The sequence below is a fragment of the Macrobrachium nipponense genome, chromosome 7 (genome assembly GCF_015104395.2).
Source record: "Macrobrachium nipponense isolate FS-2020 chromosome 7, ASM1510439v2, whole genome shotgun sequence".
In the NCBI taxonomy this organism is placed as follows: domain Eukaryota; kingdom Metazoa; phylum Arthropoda; class Malacostraca; order Decapoda; family Palaemonidae; genus Macrobrachium; species Macrobrachium nipponense.
The window spans coordinates 24,519,962-24,540,934 of NC_061109.1; the positions used below are offsets into that span (position 1 = coordinate 24,519,962).

Here is a 20,973-nt window from a genome sequence, read left to right on the forward strand (position 1 = left end):
ACTGTGCTATGGCTACGATGTAGATAAAAAAGGAATGATGACACGCCTATCACAGATAAATTTTAGCCGAAAAGATAAATTTGTAGCAGTGAATTATCGTTGTCAGTCCTTTCCTTTACATAGGCAATAGAATTGGCAAATCAACATGAACGTCGCACAGAATAACTTCAAAGAAGAAGTTATATATCCAGATTATGAAACAGATTGCGAGTTTCCTTGCATTTTGAATGAAAAGATAAATTGATAATATATCCTTTGACAAAACCCAATAGAAAGTTAAATAAACAAGCTAACTGCAAAATTTCCTATCTTTTGTTATGCAACTTTATGTTGAAGGAATGTAATTCTGCTCTGTAGACTTTTTGAAAAGTGTGTCGTCGTACATTCCACCTATGATAATGAGAGACGAAATCTGACATCTGACTGGAGTTTTCTTCCTGGGTAGTTTGACACTCTCACCTGGTGTTGCTTTCAGATGTCTGCCATCGCTAAGGTTTGAAAGGTAAATAGTTTTCTGTTCAGATAAACGAAATGAAGTCGTAGTAATTGTTTAGTAGTTGGACGAGGCACCGTCACTACTACTAGGCTAGTTACTCGAGTTGCCAAATCATACTACTATATACTACCTAGGTAGGTACTCGAGGCAACTTTGGGTAACCTACTTAACCTAGCCAAGTCTCTTCGAAACTGATCAGGAAATGGCAACGTAGGCGATGGGCACAAGCCAAGTCTAGTATTTACGAAGGTAGGTAGGATAGCAAGTTGAATTTAGGTATAGGCTAGGTACCTAGGTACCCTAGATTCCTGTTACTAGGCTAGCTCTACCCTATCTAGCCTAGGTAGGTAGCTAGCTAGGCTACTAGCTATCTAGTAGTAGTAGTAGTTTGAATGTTTACTGTCAGAGGCCTAGCTCACCTGGCAGCTTAGGTAGCTAATGGTAAATTACCTAGGTATGACAAGTTGCCCCTAGGGTAAATACCTCTACCTTAGCGCGACCACCTTCCCGAAAATCGGAAATTACCTACCTACCTAGCCTATACTCTGTTTTTTTTCATCTGTCCATCCGCCTGTGGTGTTTTTGTATGGTAACACTGCGTCCCGGCCTTTAGATAGTAGGTATAGTAGTTACAATCAGCTTACATTCAACGATTAGCTATAATAATATCCTATTTCGAATATTAACGGTGTAATTCGCATACAGTAAATTATTGAAACACTTTTCAGTTGCAAATGTACACCCAGATATCCTTTTATTTAACCTAACACTTACACAGCGTAATTATTTACCGGGACACAGTGTTACCATACACAAACACCATAGGTGGATGGACAGATGAAAAAAAACAGAGTATAGCCTAGTTACCTCCTAGCCTAGGTATGTCCTTAATTTGTGACCACCTACTAGGTAGGGCTAGGGAGAAAAAACTTACCTACTTCAAGAGGAAAGTAGGTAGGTAGGTAGTACAGGTCTTGATGTGTTGCTTTGATGGACGCTGACTCTTGAGAAAGTACTTTTTCGGGAAGTTGGCCACGCTACGGTAGTAGGTAGGTAGGCTTGAGGCTGGCCATTCAGTTATCCTTCATGAACGTTTACGGCCAGAGGCATAGCTTACTTGGCTGCCTGGCTATGGTAAATTAGTAGGTAAGTTGCCCATAATTGATTTTATCCCATTAGAAGGAGGTTTTTCTAATAGCTAGAGGTATTTCTACAGAAGCAGTCTGCACGGACGGCAAGGAACGTAACCACGGATACGACATCCACTAGGGATTGGGGCGTCCAATGTATTTCGCTGTGTTTAGTACTGGCCCCTGGGGGGTTAATTACAGTCGTCCGAATAAATATTACTTAAAATTCTTGTTCAGTAGGTAAAACTGCATAGAAAAACCGCAACTGCCATAGTCTAGGCTGCTGCAGATAAGTACCCTAGATCTACCCTAATAGAATTTGTGTTCTGAGTGATTGATGTACATTTCATTTGCTGCCATGAGCATCAGTCAAGAGTTGTGGCCCATTCTGGCAACACACAAAGACCTCTTCTACACCCCTATCAGAGTAAGTGCTTTCTCCTAAATTACGAAATACCTACTAGGTAATGGCATAGGGTAAAAAAACTGCATGGTACAGGGGTGGACCATGTACGATCAATGTGTACAACCCCAAGAAAAGTACATTAAAACGCATCCTGACACCGGAGTAGAGGTCTTTAGCTCTGTTTCTCACCAACAAGAAGTCGCGTCTGATGCCCATCTCCGATGTCAGGACGCGTTATAATGTACTTTTCTTGGGGTTGTACACATTGATCGTACATGGTCCACCCCTGTACCATGCGGTTTTTTACCCTAATTCAAGCGTATTTTCAGGAAGTGGCCATGTTCTGAGAGAGATTGCTGCTTTGTCGCCACTCGGTCGTTTACCCTACTTCATTAACACATCCCCTCCTACATCTTGACTATTGGGGGGATCTGTAGGTATCCTAGTGTGAAACTGGGTTTCCATTACCTAAAGTGGAAAAGTGTCGCAGCCTACTTAAAATGAGATCAAAGGCATTTATCAACAGTGATGCATCAAAACCTGTGTAATCCTACAGTTTCTGGGTCCAAATTCACTTCTCCCTGGTGTGTGTTTAGCTACATTTTCTTTCCTATTTTCAATTCTTCTTATGACATCTTATGATATTTGCTAGAAAGTACATAAGCAGTTTATCTACGTCCTTGCAACAGCAAAGATTTTGAAAAAACATAGGGAATTAAACTCTGTACCTCACGCGAATAGCCTAGTGTAGTGTGGCCACAACTTTGTTTGTGGAGTGATCGCTTAGGAACCAAGGTAGATCTAGGTACTAGCTCCTTGTTGGGTATTTCCTTGGAAATTAACTTTTTCTATAGTATTTTGTTTGCTTTTTAAGAATTTACTATTATGTATTTTTTGTTGGTAGATGGTGAATAACCCCACAGGTGCTAGTACTAAACACGGCAAAATTCATTTGACCCCTCGGTCTCTAGTGGCTTTTGTATTCGTGGGGACCAGTCCTTGCATTCAGCATAGAGTTGTTACCTATAAATATGTACTGGAACCAGGAACCAGGTAGGAACCTGGCACGCTCTTGGATCTCCAGCAGCCACTTTTTGATAAATCTGAAAAAAATAAGCTGTTTTATCTGCTTACAGAAGCAGAGATTTATTGTTTTTTCAAAATCCTATGGGTCCGTACCCCCTAAGACATGCTTCTGTTTAGTACATATTTACATTCCCCTTTTGTTCCTACACGATATACAAACCCTCGGTCCTTTACATAAGGAATTTCTTTCAGCGTAACTGGAATTACGGCTGTTAAATTCTTGAACAAGGTGGTTAGGCAGTAACTACCATCTGGTAGGCGGGTAGGCCTGCCTGCCCGGATGTAAACACTGCACTTTGCTTTCGGCCGTCTTACAATGAAGACGTATTTTTGTGAGCTTTTGCTGACTAGCTGTTAATCATTTTCCTGGTGGGGTCTTTCATTTTTTATTTTTTTGTATAAATATGTATATACTGTGTTTGGTATTAATAAATAATTGAATTTAATCATTAATATGCAAACCCACTTTTTGTGGTAGCCTTGATAGCCACCTTTCTACTTTGTGCTAAGGGTCAGTGGCAAAGGTATGCCAACATCTTTATTAGTACATGTTTTCACCCTTTAACGTTAGGATGAGACATGTATTCATCCGAAATTTACGCTTACGCTTTGGAAATTACCAAGGGAAACCTCAGAGGGTTGTCCTTTGTTTCATCTGGTAATTACTCTTCTCCTTCATCCTTTCGTAGCTATCTGTAAAGATATTGTAATACTTATCTGAATACCTGAATGATTCCCACCCTCCTCCCCACTTCAATTTGATAGTGAATGACTCGATTAAGGTTGTCAGCCCCTAGCGGCCAGTATTTGCAGCAGCGTTGCCAACGGGACCTCAGGAAACTCATTTGACTAGATTTTACCTGCAGCGTTGATAGCGGTGACAGTTAAAATTTACCCACTTTGTAAAATCTATGGGGATATAGTTCGGGCTGATCTGTGACCAGGGCTAAATCCGGTGTTCAGGTAAGTATTACAGTATTAGTTTTATTATGAAAACTTAATTTCTAAATACTTTTATGTACAGGTTACCTTTTATCTTAGCTCATAAGAAAAGAAAATAAATGGCCATTTGAAATAAGTACTAAATATTAAGTTATTTGTTTTAGTAGATTGCATTGTAAGACTAACAAAATTGCAAACCTTTCCAAAATCACCTCTTATTGTCCCTTATTTCCTGTAAACAGTGGTATAAAGTGTTTACTAGATGTATCAAAATTTTTTATTTGTAGAAACCAGAATATTTTTTGTTCAAACATGTTAGTTGCTCTGTAATATGCATTAATGAGCGCACTGTGCTAGATTGGCTTTGTCAGTCATGGATTTCTTAATGTTTTCAGATATAATACCTTCTTGTTGCCTACTGATGGGTTTACAATTTTGTCACAAGAGCTTTCGTGTTTGCACAAGGTCACCAGTAATGGCATGAAAGAAAAATTACTCAGTTGGATATGTCAACTGTCCCTAGAAAGTCATGCATGGTAAGTTGCTCTAGTGTGCATATAGAAATTACTGGTACATATCTTTGTTCATATATAGCTTGAACTTAGTGATTATACAAATTTATTTTTATTTTGATATTTAAGCCTAGCAGAAATCTGTTTTAGACCACATTTTCTAAGGCCTCAAAGGTTATCATCTAGTCAAATTGTGATATTAATTATATTATTTGTGTGATTAAATACATGAAATATCAAGGCACGTGAAGTATGACTTTAGTCACATATCCTTTTGATCAGGTAGAAAATTGCATTGCAAAGATGGCTGGGCATTAATGCAGGTGTACTGTTAATCTGCTGATTGAGCTCAGCTTAATTAATGGAAATATGAAGCCATTTAGAAATAATTATATTGGGACATTAGACAAGTAAAACTTTCTCATTTGTTTTATTTGCATCACTGACCTTGACTCTATGTATACTTTAGGAGATAAGCAGATTATGAATTGGTGATTTTTTTTTTCTAGACTTCAGGTACTATCGTGGAAGTCTGTTCCCTCTGCTGATCCAGAGAGTCAACACGATTCCACACACCATGAAACACCGAAGCTGTTGAACAAGTTACTAATGGAAGACCCAACAGATGTCGCACCTTAGGGCCACATGGGAACAGGAAGGAGTGGGAAGCAGGTATGTAGTTTTCTTGAGCTTAGAGTAGTCTCCATGTTGTAGTAATATCATTAAGAAAGTGATCATAAAGTTTTTTTGTTGTTGTTGATAATACTGGATTTAAGTGTAAAATATGCAGTTAAGGAAATATGCGAAATAAATATGAGAATAAAAGTGCTTAGGAAATCAATATTCATTCATTAGTATTTCCTATAGACAGATTATCATACTTATCATCAGACATGACTGTCCACAAGATCAGTACAAAACATTTCAGCAGCAGTGTTTAATAAGGAAGGGAACTATGTGCAACCTCCTTATACAAAGGAAAAAGGTCTTATAGCTTTTAAGGTTTAAATGTTTTAATGTATATATGTGCTAGCTAGTCAGTGACCAAGCAATATTGAACACGGATCAACATCCATTCACATAGCACAAGTTTGCTATGATTACAAGGGAAAGGAGTGAATACTAATGGTAAAGAACTCTGTAAATATGATGTTATGTTTTTCTGGGTCAGTGGCTGAAGTCAGTAGCAGCAAGGTTCTAGAGAATACTTGAGTAGCAGTAGATAGTAGGGTGCAGAACAAGTCACTGCTGTTTGTGTGTGTTCCAAGTCACGTGCTACCAAGGGTACACCACGTACCACAGGTATGGGTAGTGGCATCCTTAAACCTATGGTGTGGACTGTTAATATTAATTTAAAAAAGTGTTAGCACAATGATATTGTTAGTGGATTAATAGTTTTCATGACCGTGGGATTCTACATTAACAATAATCACAATTGGACAAGCAAAAGATCATTCAATTCACAGAACATTTTTGTTGCTATAACCTCACACACCAACAAAACCACCAAACAATACATACTGAAAAAATTATTCACTTATGTATCCACCTTCACTATGGATGTTGACCCAATCACACACTATAAATAAATATAACTGATCTATGAATGTTTATGTATAGAGGGTGCACTAGCAGCAGTTTGTGGTTGCCACCTCAAAAACATGAGAGAACTGAAAACTTTGCCAATTTGCTGCTATATTTAAATGTTTGGTTTTTTTATAAGTGGGGTCTTATAGATTATAGAATGCCACCGTAAACACTGTTGATGAAATGTTTTGTATCGATCTTGTGGATAGTCTTGTCTGTTGATAAGACACAATAATCTGTAGGAAATACTAATTCATGAATGCTGACTTCCTAAGCGCTTATATTCTCATATTCATTTCACATATTTCCATAACTGCACATTTTGCACTCTAACCCAGTATCGTCAACAACAAAAACTTAAGATCACTTTCTTAGCGATATTAGAATATGGAGACTTTACTCTATGCTCAAGAAAAATTGCAAAATACCTGCTTCCTACTCCTTCCTGTTCCCATATGCCCTTACAGTGTAATATCTGTTGGGTCTTCCATTTGTTAATTGTTCAACTGCTGTCATGTTTCTTAGTTCACTCTCTGGATCAACGAAGGGAACTGACTTTTGTGCACGATAGTACATCCCACATTGAATGAGGTTTTACAAATGAGATTAAAAGATGTGGGAAACAGGCCTTGTCTTATTTAGTTTGGGTAGCAAAGAGGGTGTTATCATGGAATACATAGCATCATATTTCAGCTTATTGCACTGTTTGTAAAATCATTACAGTGTTTTTCCTTCTCCATCTCAGCAAGACTGTCAGCAATTGTGAGACATTTAGTTTTTTTAAAGTAACTTACCAAGTAATTACTTAGCTAACAATTAGGCTCGCATGGCATCCTAAATGAAAAAATTCACGGATAAGTGACTTTCAATGCTGGAGTAACAGGCCCCGCCCACTGCAACGGGAAGTAGCGAGCGACTGAAGCCAACAGTGTCATTCTTATTTATGCCGTGTGTGCAACTACACATCGTCTTGCTTGCTCCTCAATTCATGTTCGCCGGGTTTTTTACTGAAGTCAGTGACATACCCTCTTTGGTTTTTTCCTTTCAACTGTTGCTTCGGCTTGGTTTGATTTGCTTCTTAGCTTTTTACCCATTAGTTTAGTGTTTTATTATGCCCAATTCTAGCAATTCCAGCCTTCGTTATTGTAGTGAAGGCTGCCTGACGCAGTGACCAAGCTTTGTAATGGTGCACATACTATGTGCAGCAATTGTAGGGGACAGGTGTGCACAAAAGATCTTACCTGTGATGAATGTAAAGACTGAGATGAGAGTAGGTGGAAGCTTTTGAGATGAGAGTAGGTGGAAGCTTTTGAGATGAGAGTAGGTGGAAGCTTTTGAGATGAGAGTAGGTGGAAGCTTTTGGAATCTCACTTAAATAAGTTAAGAGAAGAACAGGATTAGAAAGGTGGCTGCTCAGGCTGAGAGTAGGGCCTCTATGAGTAAGGATTCTTCCCCTAGACCTAAGACAGACTCCAGTCTGGTGCTTCTTTCTACTCCTGGTAACAACCTTTCTCCTATCCTCAGCCCTCCTTCTCTCCCTCCTCCCTTTCCTGTGCTCAGCTCCCATGCTTCTAGGATTAGCAGTAAGTTTGATAAAAAGTTTAACCAAGTAGTAATTTCTGTTTCTGAGTTGGTGGGACTTCTCTTCGAGTCCTGATGGACAAAGTGTGCAGTGACAAGTGCCAAGTTTAGTGCCGGTGGAGGAGGTAGTTTCCTGTCCCATCGGTTCTCCTAGACGAAGGTCACTGTCCAGCTCCCCTGCATCAGGGACCATTTTTTCAAGGGAGGCTGATGGGGTTTGGCCATGGGTAGCTGCACCCTCTGTCAATCCTGTTGTGAGATCCCAGGATGCGACTGACTCAGAAAGGCATGTCAGTGGATGTGCGCCATTTGTCTTCCATTTCAGACTCAAAGTCTGTTCACAGGTGTTGTAGACACTACATGAACTCTTCTGTCATTGAAAAGGCATCGGAGTGATTCGGCTTCCAAGTCTCCTGTGCCAGTCAAGAGGCACAAGGACTCCTCTGACCTCGCCCTTCCTTCATGTAGCTATGGGGTAGATCCTTCATTGTTCGATCCGGTTCAGCTGCCTTCTCATCCATGGGATTCACCTGTGCTACCGTCTCCTAAGGATTCTAAATGCCAGAAGCTCCGTGCTAGTCACCCATCACCTGAAGATCTCTCGTCACGAGGCTCCCACACCTAAGAGCCCACTCCTGGGTGCACTTCCATCTGTGACCTTTCACCCACCACTGGCTCCCACACAACCAGCTCTCACACAACCAGCTCTTGCTCCCGTGTTTACTACGCTCACTCCCTCACTTCCTGCTCCCACTCCCATTCTACATGCACCTGTGTCTGCTTCTGCTCCTGTCCATCCCACGCCTGTGCCTACTATGGTTTTGCAACCCTTGGCACCTTCTGCTTCAGGACAATGCGCCCAACAGCAGCAGACTGCTGATGACCTCTCTCCAGTTTCTTCCAGGGACGAAGAAGACACGGAACAAGATTCCACTCGACTGACGGCTTACAAGGCTCTGCCTTGTTTTCTCCTAGAGAGTTATCCTGGTTTTTTTACACCAGCCACTCCTTCATCTCCTTCCTCCTCGTTCCTGATGTCAAAGATTCAGCTCGAACACTCTCTCCTGCCCAAGATGGTTCCTTCCACCTCTTCCAGGAAGCCTTGAAAGTGGTTAAGGAGTGGCTCTTGATGAAGAGAGAGTAAGGGAAGGAAACGTTTGCACACCCTCCCTCGCACCTGATCAAGAGGACCTATAGGCCTTAAGACACCGGAGAAGGCCCCTCCCTGGGAGTTGCTGCCTCCTCCCAAGGGGACTTCTCTAGCCTCATCGACTCTTCATGTCACTCAGCCTTCGCCTCAGCCAGGGCTCTCTTCTCTTCGGCAGAGTTAGACCACTTCATCAAGAATTTGGTCAAGGTGTTCAGTTTCCTTGATTGGAGAGTGGGCACCCTTGCTAAGAAGATTGAGACCACCTGAGGATTAGCCGACTCTCTGCAGACCTTCTGAGGGTGCTTTCGTGTGCAGACAAGGCTGTTCATGATGGTTTGGTGTAACTCGCGTCTCTCTTTGCCTTCAGGCTCCTGAAGAGAGGGGCCTTAGGTGTTTGTTTGTTTTGCAAGGGGTTATGACCTCTCAGAAGTCAGCTTTGTTTTTTGCACCTCTGGACCTTGCCCATCCCTTCCTGCAGGACATGGTAGAACAAATTGCTTTAGATCTGCTAAAGAATTCCACCCAGGATCTTCTGACACAGTCTTCACATCCCAAGTCTTCCTCGTCGGTGCCCTTTCGTCCAAAGTTCGTCTACGGCCTCCAGCAGCAACCCTTTAGTGGGAAGAGACCCCTGTCTCGACATAGACTCGCTCTAACCTTCGCTTCCAATCTAAGTCCCTCAAGAAGGACTTCGCCACCAACCCCAATCATAAAAGTGAGCCAGGAGTCCTTTGTACCACCAGTAGGAACCAGGCTTCTCACGTTCTGGGAGAAGTGGGCTTGCAGAGGAGTAGAGCCATGGATCGTCAGGGTATTGAAGGAGGGCTACTGCATCCCATTTTCGGAGACCTCTCCTTTATTCTCTTCTCCTATCGCAGTGATAGCATACTCGAAAGGCTCAGAAAGGCATGTGGCCCTTTCGAAGAAAGTGTCCTCCTTCCTTCTGAAGAAGGCCATAGAAGAAGTAGTAGACATCCACTCTCAGGGATTTTGCAATTGCCTATTTGTATTTCCAAGATAGGGGGGCTGGAGGCTGGTCCTGGACATAAGTGCCCTCAATTGTTATGTAGAAAAGACCAAGTTCAAGATGGAAATGAGCCAGTCAGCCATATCTTCCATTCATCCAGGCAATTGGATAATCACCCTAGTTATGCAGGATACATATTTTCACATCCCCGTTCATCCAACATCCAGGAAGTACCTAAGGTTCATCTTCCAAGAGAAGATCTTTGTTTCAATCCCTCTGCTTCTGCCTCTCTACAGCCTCTAAAGTATTATCTCGAGTTCTCCCTCCACTCACCAAATGGCTTCACCTAGTAGGCATCAACATCAGCCTTTATTTGGCCGATTAGCTTCTTCACTCTCCATCGAAATAAGAGTGCACGAAGGACCTTCAGACAATGCTTCAACTCTCCCAAGATTTAGGAATCCTTCTGAATCTCCAGAAGTCCCAGTTGGTTCCATCTTAAGAGATACTTTATTTGGGAATGATTCTCAACTCTTCGACTTCTCGGGCTTTTCCGTTCCCCAAGAGAGTCGCAACCTGTATTCAGTCGGTCAACAAGTTTTTCTCTTGCTTCGTGCTCAACCTTGCAGTGGATGAGTCGTCTAGGAATGCTGTCTTCAGTCGAGACCTTCATTCTGTTGGGCAGTCTGCACATGAAAAATCTCCAATTCTTCCTAAAAGTCAACTGGGACAAGAAAACTTGACTGGACTTGATGGCCTCTCCTATCACTCAGGAGGTAAATCCCAATCTCGTGGTGTCATCCAGAGACAAGATTTTCCTCCAAACCACGACTTGTATTTTTACTCACACACCTTGGATCTAGGCTAGGGAGCCCTCCTAAGGCACCCTGGAGGTTTCAGGGATATGATCTCTGGAGGAGAGGAAGCTCCAGATTAATGTCAAGAAATTGAAGGCCGTTCATCTAGGCCTCTGTCATTTCTCCTCTTTTGTATGCAACAAGACGGTGGTTGTGCATGCCGACAACACCATGGCTCTGTCGTACATCAAGAAACGGGAGCAGGCACTCCTTTTCCCTCTTGTCAGACAGCAAAAGAGCTGCTTCTTTGGGATCACCAGAATCGAGTAACATTCATCACCTGCTTTATTCAGACGAAATTAAATGCCCTTCCCACCGACCTGTGGAGATTTTGGGGCAGATCCCTCGTAGACTTATTCGCGACATCAAGGAACAACCGCTTTCCTCTCTTCTGCTCCCCTGCCTTGGATCCTCTGGCGTGGGCGACGGATGGCCTACTTATAGATTGGTCGGGCCTGGATCTCTGTGCCTTCCCTTCCTTCAGCTTGGTCAGGGAAGTCATGAACAAGTTCATGTCTCACAGCAATGTGTCACCAACTCTAGTAGCTCCATTCCAGCCCACGAAGGTATAGTTCCCGAACTTTGCAGACAACAGCATTTCAGGAGATACCACCAAGGGTTGTCCACTCGCTGTAACAGGCTTTAGACTGTCAGGAAATTTGTCAGTGTGAATGGTTTTTCAAGAGCACCTGCATAGGCTATTGCAAAGTGCAGATGCCAGTCTGCTTCTAATGCCTACCAGTCAAAGTGGGCAGTTTTCCGTAGATGGTGCCTCAGACATCACATCTCTTCTTATGGGACATCTGTAGCCCAGATTGTGGATTTTCTCCTCTACTTGAGGACATCTAAAATCCTTTCATTTTCCACAATTAAAGGTTATCGGGCCATGATTTCCTCGGTTCCTAAGCATTGCAATTTGGATCTTTTGACGATTCAAGGTATATTCATGACCTCCTGAAGTCTTTTCATACATGGAAACAGAAGAAGTCAGCAGTAGTTTCTTGGAACTTGATTGTAGTTCTTAAGTGGCTTTCGGGTCCTCCCTTCAAGCCCCTCAAGTCCGCCTCCCTCAAAAACCTTTTGCGTAAGATGCAAACAAACAGAGCAGATCAAAAATCTTCAAGTAACCTATGGTGTTCTGTCAAGAATCCCTCTCATCTGCTGTCCAAAAACGCTCTCTCATTCTTCATTAGAGACCTGATATCCGAAGCTTATTCCCGGATGCAGGAGAACTCTTTTTCGTTGCTTGAAGTCAGAGCTATTTCCACTTCTCTTCTTTAAGCACAATTTGTCATTTTTTGCTATCCTTCAGTCAACATATTGGAGGTGTGAGTTGATTTGCGTCACATTATTTGAAAGAAATAGAAACATTATTTGAAAAGTGCAGTACCATTGGTCCGTTGGCTGTGGCTGGCATGGTGTTAAGTGAGGAAGCATAGGAGAGACACATCTCTCTTCTATCTCTTTTCCGTGTTATAAGGATGTCAAGTTTTTTGGGGGGAGCCTGTGGGGTTACTTGGTACTGGAGGACCCACCAGTTTGTTGGCAGGTTAGTAGTTTTTTTATATTATCATCTGTTGGTTAGTGACAGGTAATTCTCTGGTAATGTTGTTTTAGGATACTGCAGCCAGGGTAAGTGCATATGTTCTTTGTATTATGTCTTGTCAACAGTCAGGCAGCACTCCCGTTGCAAGACTTCCACTGATGTAGAGGCAACTCCCAGCCTACTGCGTCCCACTACATAATGAGATGAGCACCACCAGAGGCAGCTCTCTTGCTGTAGCTCTCTTATCAGGTAACTAGCGACAAACACCATATGTAAGTGTTAGCCATTCTTCTAGTTCAGCTATATCACTCCTTAGTGTATTGAATTAGTATAGTCCATTCAAAGTTTTATAATATAGTTACCAAGTAATTACTAAATCAGAGCCCGCCCTCCTCCCCTCTGTTTTATCATGGACGTACGGCAATAAATAAGAATGATGCCGTTTGCTTCAATCGCTCTCTACTTCCCATTGCAGTGAGCGGGGCCTGTCACTCCCACATTGCTACAGTCGCTTGCAAATTTTTTTATTTAGGATGCCATGCAAGCATAATTGTTAGCTAAGTAATTACTTGGTAAGTATATTATAAAACTTCATTTTATTATAAAATATCATATTGCAATACACTCCCTGAACACCTGAATTAGCCATGGTCGGCCCAAACTATATCCCCACATACCCATCATTTGGGTAATTTTAACTGTCAGCATTACTAACGCTGCAGGTAAACATAGTCCACTAAGTTATGGCACTACCATTGCCAACACTGCTGGCAGGACCAGCCGGCGGAGCTCTCCCCACTCAATTGCTTCTTGTTTGCTTGCCTGACAGAACGTATCGTGCTACAAGTGAACTGTTTGGTCTTGAGCCCGACCCCCACAGCTTTGATTGGCCTGTATTTTCTGTTGACAACTTCATATTACATTTTGGATTGCTCTTCTGGATTTTGCTCACAGTTAAAGACTTGGATTGACTGATTTTGAATATGGACACGCCCCAAAAAGAAGCACCTTCTTTCATCCCTGCAAAGTCTGCCTCATCAGCCTCGCCTTGGGAGAAGCCCTGCAGTGGTGACATAGGAGCCCACCGATCCTGCACAGCCTGCAAAAAATGGATGAGTACATTCAGACACAATAGACATTCTCTTTGCATTAGCTATATGAAGGTGCAGTGTAATATTAACAGAGATGTGAGGAATTTAGGGATTGGTCGGTAGAACAAATGGATGCCTATTTAAAACATAGTCGCTAAGAGTAAGCGTAGGCAAATAACAGCACTTAAGAAGAGAGAGGAAGAAGGTATTGAATGTTTTTTTTAGGAAATTAGAAGATAGGTTGTCTTCAAGTAGGACAAGTCTTTTTTTCAAATTTCATGGCTAAGATAAATGAAGAAGAGGATACTAACAGTAGTATTGCAGATACTAATCGTTCTTTTTCAGCTCCCCTGCCTGTTCCAGAACCAGCCCTAACGGGTGCCAGGGGTCATGGAGAACCACAAACCCGGAGGGTAGGATCTACTAGCCCCCCAGCATGGAGCAGGCAGTGTTAGCAGCAGAATTCCCCATTTCCCCTTTAAGGTAAGTTCTCAGGGTGAATTAGCAATAGGTGAGACACAGACAGCTAGGAATCTTACATTAGGTGTGCAGGAAGAGAAGTTGCAGGGGCAGTTGCTTTCTGGTTCTGATGCAAGTTCTTTTTCGGGCAGGGTGGGGTCTCATTTAGATCCTGCAGAGATTTTGTTCCCTTCCTCGAACTTGTCTCGTCATAAGGCTTCTAAGCCATCAGGGGATACTGTAGTGGAGGCAGTGTCTTCTGTTGAATGTAAGGATGACTCTCCTTCGTCTTTGAAGGTTCCCTTTCCTTTGAAGGTTACATCGGAGTTATTGGCTGGTGACGATTCTTTGGAGAATTTGTCGTTTAATCTGGCCGAATATAATGCTGACTTCTTAGGTTTATTGGAAGGTTATAGGGTATTGGTCAGGCAGTGCATGCACTTTGGTTTTTCCAATATGTATTTGGGAGCATGCTCAGGAATTTTCCTGAGTTTACTGGTTAGATGTGTCAGGATTACCAGGGAGGAGGAGATTCTATATCTTTTCTGTCTCTCCGAAAGATGGCTTCGTCCTCTACCTCCTTTTCTTCTTTGCTTCCTTCTGTCTCAAGTGTTTCCCTTCATCCTTTATCACCCAAATCTTGTTCTCAGACTGTCTCTCATCTTTCCCTTTTGGGGTCATACTTCGGTATCTTCTGCTGACTGTCCTCAGGCATCTCCTATGGGTTCGCCTCCTGTTGTTACCTTCTCTTTGGGGCAAGCGTTTTCTCTGTCAGGGTTTTTTATCTGAGGCAGAGGCTTCCGCAAGGTTTTATTCAAACCAGTTGCCAGATGTGGGTCTTGATATTTAAGGTGTAGGTCAGGCTCAATCTGTCGTTTTGAAAGTAGCGAACTTTTCACCCGAGATTCTCTCAGGTCCGCTGGCTACAGCTTTTCCTCTTCCCTCCGGTGCGGAGATAATAGATATGCCTTGTCCGCATCGGCCTCAGTAGACCAGATATGTTCCTTGAGTGCGCCTGTTAGTGCAGGGTCAGTGGGTATGTTTTCTACCTGTCCAACTTCCGCGGTTGGAGTTACGGTGGTTGTGCCGAGTATGACTGCTTCCCATTTCTTTTCTCCTCCTATGTCCTTCTCAGCACTTCCTCAAGGTGTGGTGGTTTCTCCCTCTAATAGATATGGTGTTGGTTCAGGGTTTGTGTCGTGTGTGTCGGGGATAGTTACTCCCTCATCCTTCTTTGATGTTTCCGCTATGGGGGTTTTCCGTCCAAACAGGACGATGGTTCATTCAGGTTTGGGCGTTGCGGCTTCACCAATCTTAGGTGCTGGGGCGGTTCATCTGGTAGTTTTGGGCTCAGGTGTTTCACCTTCGGGATTGTGTGATTCAGGTTTAGCGCAGTTGGCTGTGACTTGTGCAGCGATTTCGTCATCTTCTTTCAGTGGTGGGAGGGTTGTGCAACCGAGTACGCTCGGCTCAGGTGGGTGTGTCCCAGGTAGGTGCGGTTCGGAGGTGGCGCACCCTTTTGTTGACCGCCCGACAGTTTTAGGAGTTACATCAAAGCTCATAGGGGATGGAGGTCTTGTGCAACCATTAGCAGTTGGCTCAGAGTTATTGCCAGGAATGCTAGGTCATGTATCTAAGGGTACAGAGGTTGTGGGTTCCCCTTGTTCGGGGTTAGGTAGTCTTGGTGTGCATCCTGTCTCATTCCTGCTCCATTGTGGTCAGAAGATTTAGATGGAAACGTTATATCAGATGACGAAGGTCCTGTGATGGAAGTTGGCTTTCCCCAAGCGGGAGAAAGCGAGAATAAGCGGATGGTGGAGTTCATCCATTCTCTCTTTCCTCAGTCTAGGGTTTCGGAGGACCCGGTACAGCCTAAGTAGGCTATATTAATAAACATTACCTTAATATAATTTATCTAGCCCTAAATCCCCAAAAACCTCACCAATATTTATCACATTGACAACCCTGTTACCTCCTGTTCTGTCCGCCAGTTGGCAACACTTCCGTTGACAGTTACAAAACCTTCCCTTGAAAATCAGTCGTTACCGAGTGCCCGTGCTGTTTACATCATGGCTGCTCTTTATAAATTTCCTAAACCTTTTTGTGCCTTTAAAGCTCTCATTAATTGTTAATGCGACTTTATGTTAATTACCACTCACGTATTACATCCACGAAATAGTGAATTAACTTTTATTTCTATTGTGGTATTTATTTTATATTACGAACTTTTGCGCGACCCGTAATTACGTGACCTGTCCAACAGTCTAATGGATTGCCAAGATAATTCGATGCTTCCTTCTGCCAGCAACATCAGGAATTGCCCCGGCTTGTGGGACAAGGATGAGTAGCAGGGAGTATGAACCCCATGACATTTGTAGCTTTTGTCATGGACAGGTTTGTGACTTGACTTCTCGTTGTGACTTATGTAAGCCTTGGTCTGACGAAGACATGACGACTTATATGAAACATCAAAGAATCTTGCAGCGTAACAGATTGATTAAAGAGAAAAAGAAATCAGTAGCTAGACCTGTATCTAATGATTTTCTTGACTTGTGCGCTCATGGTTCTGGCTCTTCGGTTTTGGTATCGTGTGATTCCGATTCCGAATTAATTGATGCTTTGCCACCTGTACAACCGGTAAATAGTAAAGTTGTTTCTGATGTTGATTCAGTTTTTGACGATGGAAACTAGTTGGAAACAGAAATTTGAAAAGTTACAGCTTAGTTTAGATAGACATGTCAGAGAATTTTGAAGAAGTTTTTACTAGAATGTCTAACACTCTTTTAGATTCATTTTCAGCTCCTCGTCAGGTACCTGTCGACAGCACCATGGGTAACGGTGTGACAGATACCCCGACTTGTGAACCACGTCGTTGCGAAGGCCTAGGGGGGGATCCAGTCTGGGCAGGTGCCTGACGATTCTTTACCCAGTGTTTCCCATAACAGTGCCAAAGGGCGCTTATTTAGGAGAAGGGGGGAGGGGTATTAGTGTTAGACCTAAGATAGCTAGTCGTTAGGATCTTACTTCAGGGGAAGTTTCTCAGTTAGGATCTGATGATGATGATGATGATGTGGATTCTTGTGATATTGATGTTTCTTTGAACAGCGGTCATGATGTCAAGTTCAAGAAACTTTTTGATTTAATTTTGAGTTTTCTTCCTCAGGCGAGGCCTAAAGAGCAGAAACAGCCTCCGCCTCATATTACAGAAGGGATTTTTCTTGATGGTCTTTCCCGGTCGCGGGAGTTTGTACGTTTTCCCTTTGCTCAGAGGTTCGCGAGAGTGAGGGCGGACGTTGCTGCTAAACTTTCAAAGGTGATCAGAGAAGGAAAGAGGAAGCTCTCTTCTCTTCTATGACATTGGAGAGGAGTTTATCAGGTGGCGGATGATACTCATTCTCTCGACCCCCCAAACCAAATCCTGATTTACTCCGACTTTTGGGTCAACCTTTGCTTTCCAAGGCTTTGGTCTCGGTCTCAATCGAAGACTTTATTGCCATGGAGTCTGTTATGAGCTCCTTACAAGAAGCTCAATCCTTCAATATGTGGGTCCTCAGAGGTCTTTTAATGTATATTAAGGACTCCGGGTTTGTTCCTCCCGATGCTCCTCTTTTTGAGAAATTCTGCTCATCTATTTTAATCGCTTCTGTACATCAGAACGAGCTTGCCGCTTCAATGCAGGCCTTTCTTGTTTCTCTAAGGCATAACCTGTATTTGTCGCAGTTACCCTCCTTTGTATTGGAGATTCAGAGAAACTGTTTCTTGTCTCTTCTCCTTTTGGCGATTCCCTATTTGATATGTGTGCTTTCTGAGGTTTTGAAGTAACATCAAGGTGATGCCTCTTCCCAAGCTCACTGGGCCTTATCAAGGGCTTTTTCCTATGGTTTTCCTCCTGTTCTTTCAAGGAGCAAGACTAAGTTTAGTGCCAGATCTGTACCTTCTGCTCCAGCCCAACAACCTCCTCCTTCTGGCTCGTTTTTCCAGAGTACATCTCAGTTTTCTGGCGCCTCAGCTTCCTCCTCTGGTGCTCACTCTTTGAAACGTTCGAGAGGTTCTTGGCGTGGCTCTAAGGGCAGGGGAAGAGCTCAACCTCCAGGAGGACCTTCTTCTTCTTCCTTGTCTCTGCGTAAGAATTTTCGGAAGTAGGAGTCATTACCTCGCCCGGAGACCGCAGTAGGAGCTTGTCTCTCTCGCCATTGGTCAGCTTGGCAGGAGAGAGCAGTGGATGCTTGGGTAGTGGAGGTCCTGAAGGTAGATTACGAGATCCCTTCTGTTTCGAGACCTCCACTTTCCAATCGTCCTCTTGAGTTCAGCAGTTATTCCCCTCACTCAATCAGGGGTCAAGCCTTGGAGAAGGAACTTTTGGCTCTCTTGGAGAAGGATGCCATAGAGCGAGCTCCTCCTCCTGGGTTTTACTCACTGGTGTTTGTAGTTCTAAAGGCCTCGGTTGCATGGTGCCCCACCATAGATCTTTCGGTCTTGAACAAGTTCATTCTAAAGTCCAAGTTCCGGATGGAGACGGTTCAGACTGTTCTTTTATCCATCAGGATGGGGGACTGGAAGATTTCCATCGATCTGCAGGATGCTTATCTGCAAATCCCCATCCATCCGAAGAGCAGACCTTACCTTTGGTTTTTCATGGACACGGGAGTTTTCCAGTTCAAGACCCTTTGTTTCGGCCTCACCACTGCTCCACAGGTCTTTTCTCGGGTGATGGCTCCTGTTTCGGCTATTCTGCATCAGTTAAATGTAAGGATGCTTCGGTATCTGGGCAATTGGCTAGTCCAGGCCGAATCTCTAGAGAAATGTCTCCGGTCGAGGGAGATAGTTCTGTCTCATTATGTTGAGTTGGGCATTCGTTTCAACTTCGACAAGTCCAGTCTAATCCCTTGCCAGATCATGACTTATCTGGGGATTATTTTGAATTCCCAGATTTTGAGGGCTTCCCCTGCTCCAAAACGTATAGACAAGCTTCTAAGTCTGGTCGAAGAATTTTTGTCCTCCGTAATGCAGCCAGTTTCTCTTTGGAGGACTCCTGGGCCATTTGTCATCCCTCATCCAACTGGTTCCTGGAGGTCGTCCTAGAATGAGGTCCCTTCAGTCGACACTTCGCCAGTCGTGGGATTTCGTGTCTGAGAACACGATAGTCACCTCCTCTCCACAATGTCGGAAGGATCTCCGTTGGTGGATGCAAGTTCACCGTCTCAAGTCAGGGACGTCTCTTCTTTCAGTTCCGCCGGACATAATGTTTTGGTCAGACGCCTCGGATCAAGGTTGGGGCGCGCACCTGGGCTCCGAAGCCGCTTCGGGCCTTTGGTCATAGGAAGAGAGGATCATGTCAATAAATTGGAGGGAACTAAAGGCAGTGTACCTAGGCCTTCTTTCATTTCAGGATCAACTGTTTGAGTCGGTTGTCGCTATCTTCATCGACAACACCACAGCAGTCTCGTACTTTAGAAACCAAGGTGGCACACAAAGAAACCAAGGTGGCACACAGTCAGACCTTCTCACTCAAGAACCCTGATCAATCCTGTGTTGGGGAGAAGACAGGGGGATTATGTTGGTCCCTCAGTTTATCCTGGGCCAGCGGGCAGCATGTAGTATGGGACTTACTGAGGCAGTGGCTTGACAGTTGTCTTTCTGCCTAAGGAGATTGACCAGAAGACTATCAGGCTAGATGGGCAATGTACCGCAACTGTTGTAGGAAGGAAGGGCACAGTATTTCTTGCCCCACCATTGTGAAAGTAGTAGATTTCCTCCTGTTCCTCAGAAAGTCAAAGAAGTTGTCTTATTTGACAATTGCTAGGTATAGATCCATGCTTAGTAGTACCTTTAGGTTCCACCTTCCGGAACTGTCAAACAACAGAGTCTTACATGATCTCCTAAGGTCTTTTAAGATTGTGTCCAGTTATTCCGCTTCGGGCCCCTTCGTGGGATATAGTGAAGGTGTTGAATTTACTGAGCTCTCCGGGTTTTGAACCCTTAGAGAACTTGTCATTAAGGGAACTGACCAAGAAGTTAATGTTCTTGGTCTCGCTCGCCACAGCGAAGAGAGTAGGAGAGATTCAGGCAGTGGCTAGGAGAGTATTGTTCTCAGGTTAGGACATTTATCTTGCCTACCTTCCAGAGTTTGTCACCAAGTTTGAGTCTGAGATTAATCCCCTGCCGAGAAATTTTAAGGTTTCCTCGCTATAGGATTTTGTTGGAGGTAACGCATTAGAGATGCGCCTGTGTTCGGTTCGAGCTCTAAAGACCTATCTGTCCTGCACTGCAAACCTGCAAAACTCTTGCTGCATCCTCGGGCCTTATTTGTGTCTCCAAAGAACTCTTCCAAGGCGATTTCAAAGAACACTATCAGCTTTTTACACGAGGTGATTTCTCAGGCTACCCTTAGCTCATCATCATCCGGTGCAGCGAGTGCTGCTCCTCGACCAAGGGTGCACAGTGCAGGCAGTCCCCGGTTATCAGAGGGGGGGTTTCGTTTCCCGCGGGTGGTTGCTGATAAGCGAAAACTGCCATTAACTGAAACTAGCAATTTATGGCGCCATAATGGCAGTTATAGCGCCGTTAAACGGTAATCGCTGCCATAAGCACAATTATGGCGCCTCAGTTAGGTATGTTATGACACCTTATGGCGCCAATAACCGGAACTTGGCCTGTTATGGGGCCATAAAATTGCTGATTTCATGGCACTAGACAAGAGCCATAAAACTGGGTCTGCCGATAACCGGGGACTGCCTGTATTAGGGGCTTAGCTACCTCTAGTGCGTTTCTGAATCATTTCTTTAAGTTAGGGTTTTTCCTTGTGTGTTTGTTATCAACTCGGAAGGTAGGCGATTGCCTGGCTGAACGGCTTCATCGACTCTCGTGCACACTCTTCACCTGCAAGTGATCGGCGGAGAACCCAAAGGACTGCTCATGTAACTTCTCTATACATGAGAGGCTAGACAGCGACATGGGAGGCTTCAATTCCCTCCATACATGCGAGGTATTGAATACCACATGGGAGGCCAGCCTGACGGACGAGACCTGACTAACAAGACTGACGTGAGGTACTCTCTCCACTTCCAATCTCACCTAGTGAATTGATAAAATAGGGGAGTCCACATACATTATACATAGTGGGTGGAACTTAGTTACCTGCAATGTTCAGTGGAGGGGTTGGG

General features: G+C 43.7%; 1 long non-coding RNA gene across 3 annotated transcripts; it reads left to right on the forward strand.

Annotated features, from left to right (window-relative positions):
- The first annotated feature begins 162 nt into the window (after positions 1-162).
- Positions 163-20,967, forward strand: LOC135217052 (uncharacterized). 3 transcript variants are annotated; one of them, XR_010315022.1, is made up of 3 exons: positions 163-502; positions 4,456-4,596; positions 13,215-20,967. It is a non-coding gene; the product is annotated as an uncharacterized LOC135217052 (long non-coding RNA). The 3 variants fall into 3 exon arrangements; XR_010315023.1 differs by lacking the exon at positions 13,215-20,967 and adding an exon at positions 13,090-13,211; XR_010315020.1 differs by lacking the exon at positions 13,215-20,967 and adding an exon at positions 5,082-5,302 and having other exon boundaries at positions 193-502.
- Positions 20,968-20,973: the final 6 nt, after the last annotated feature.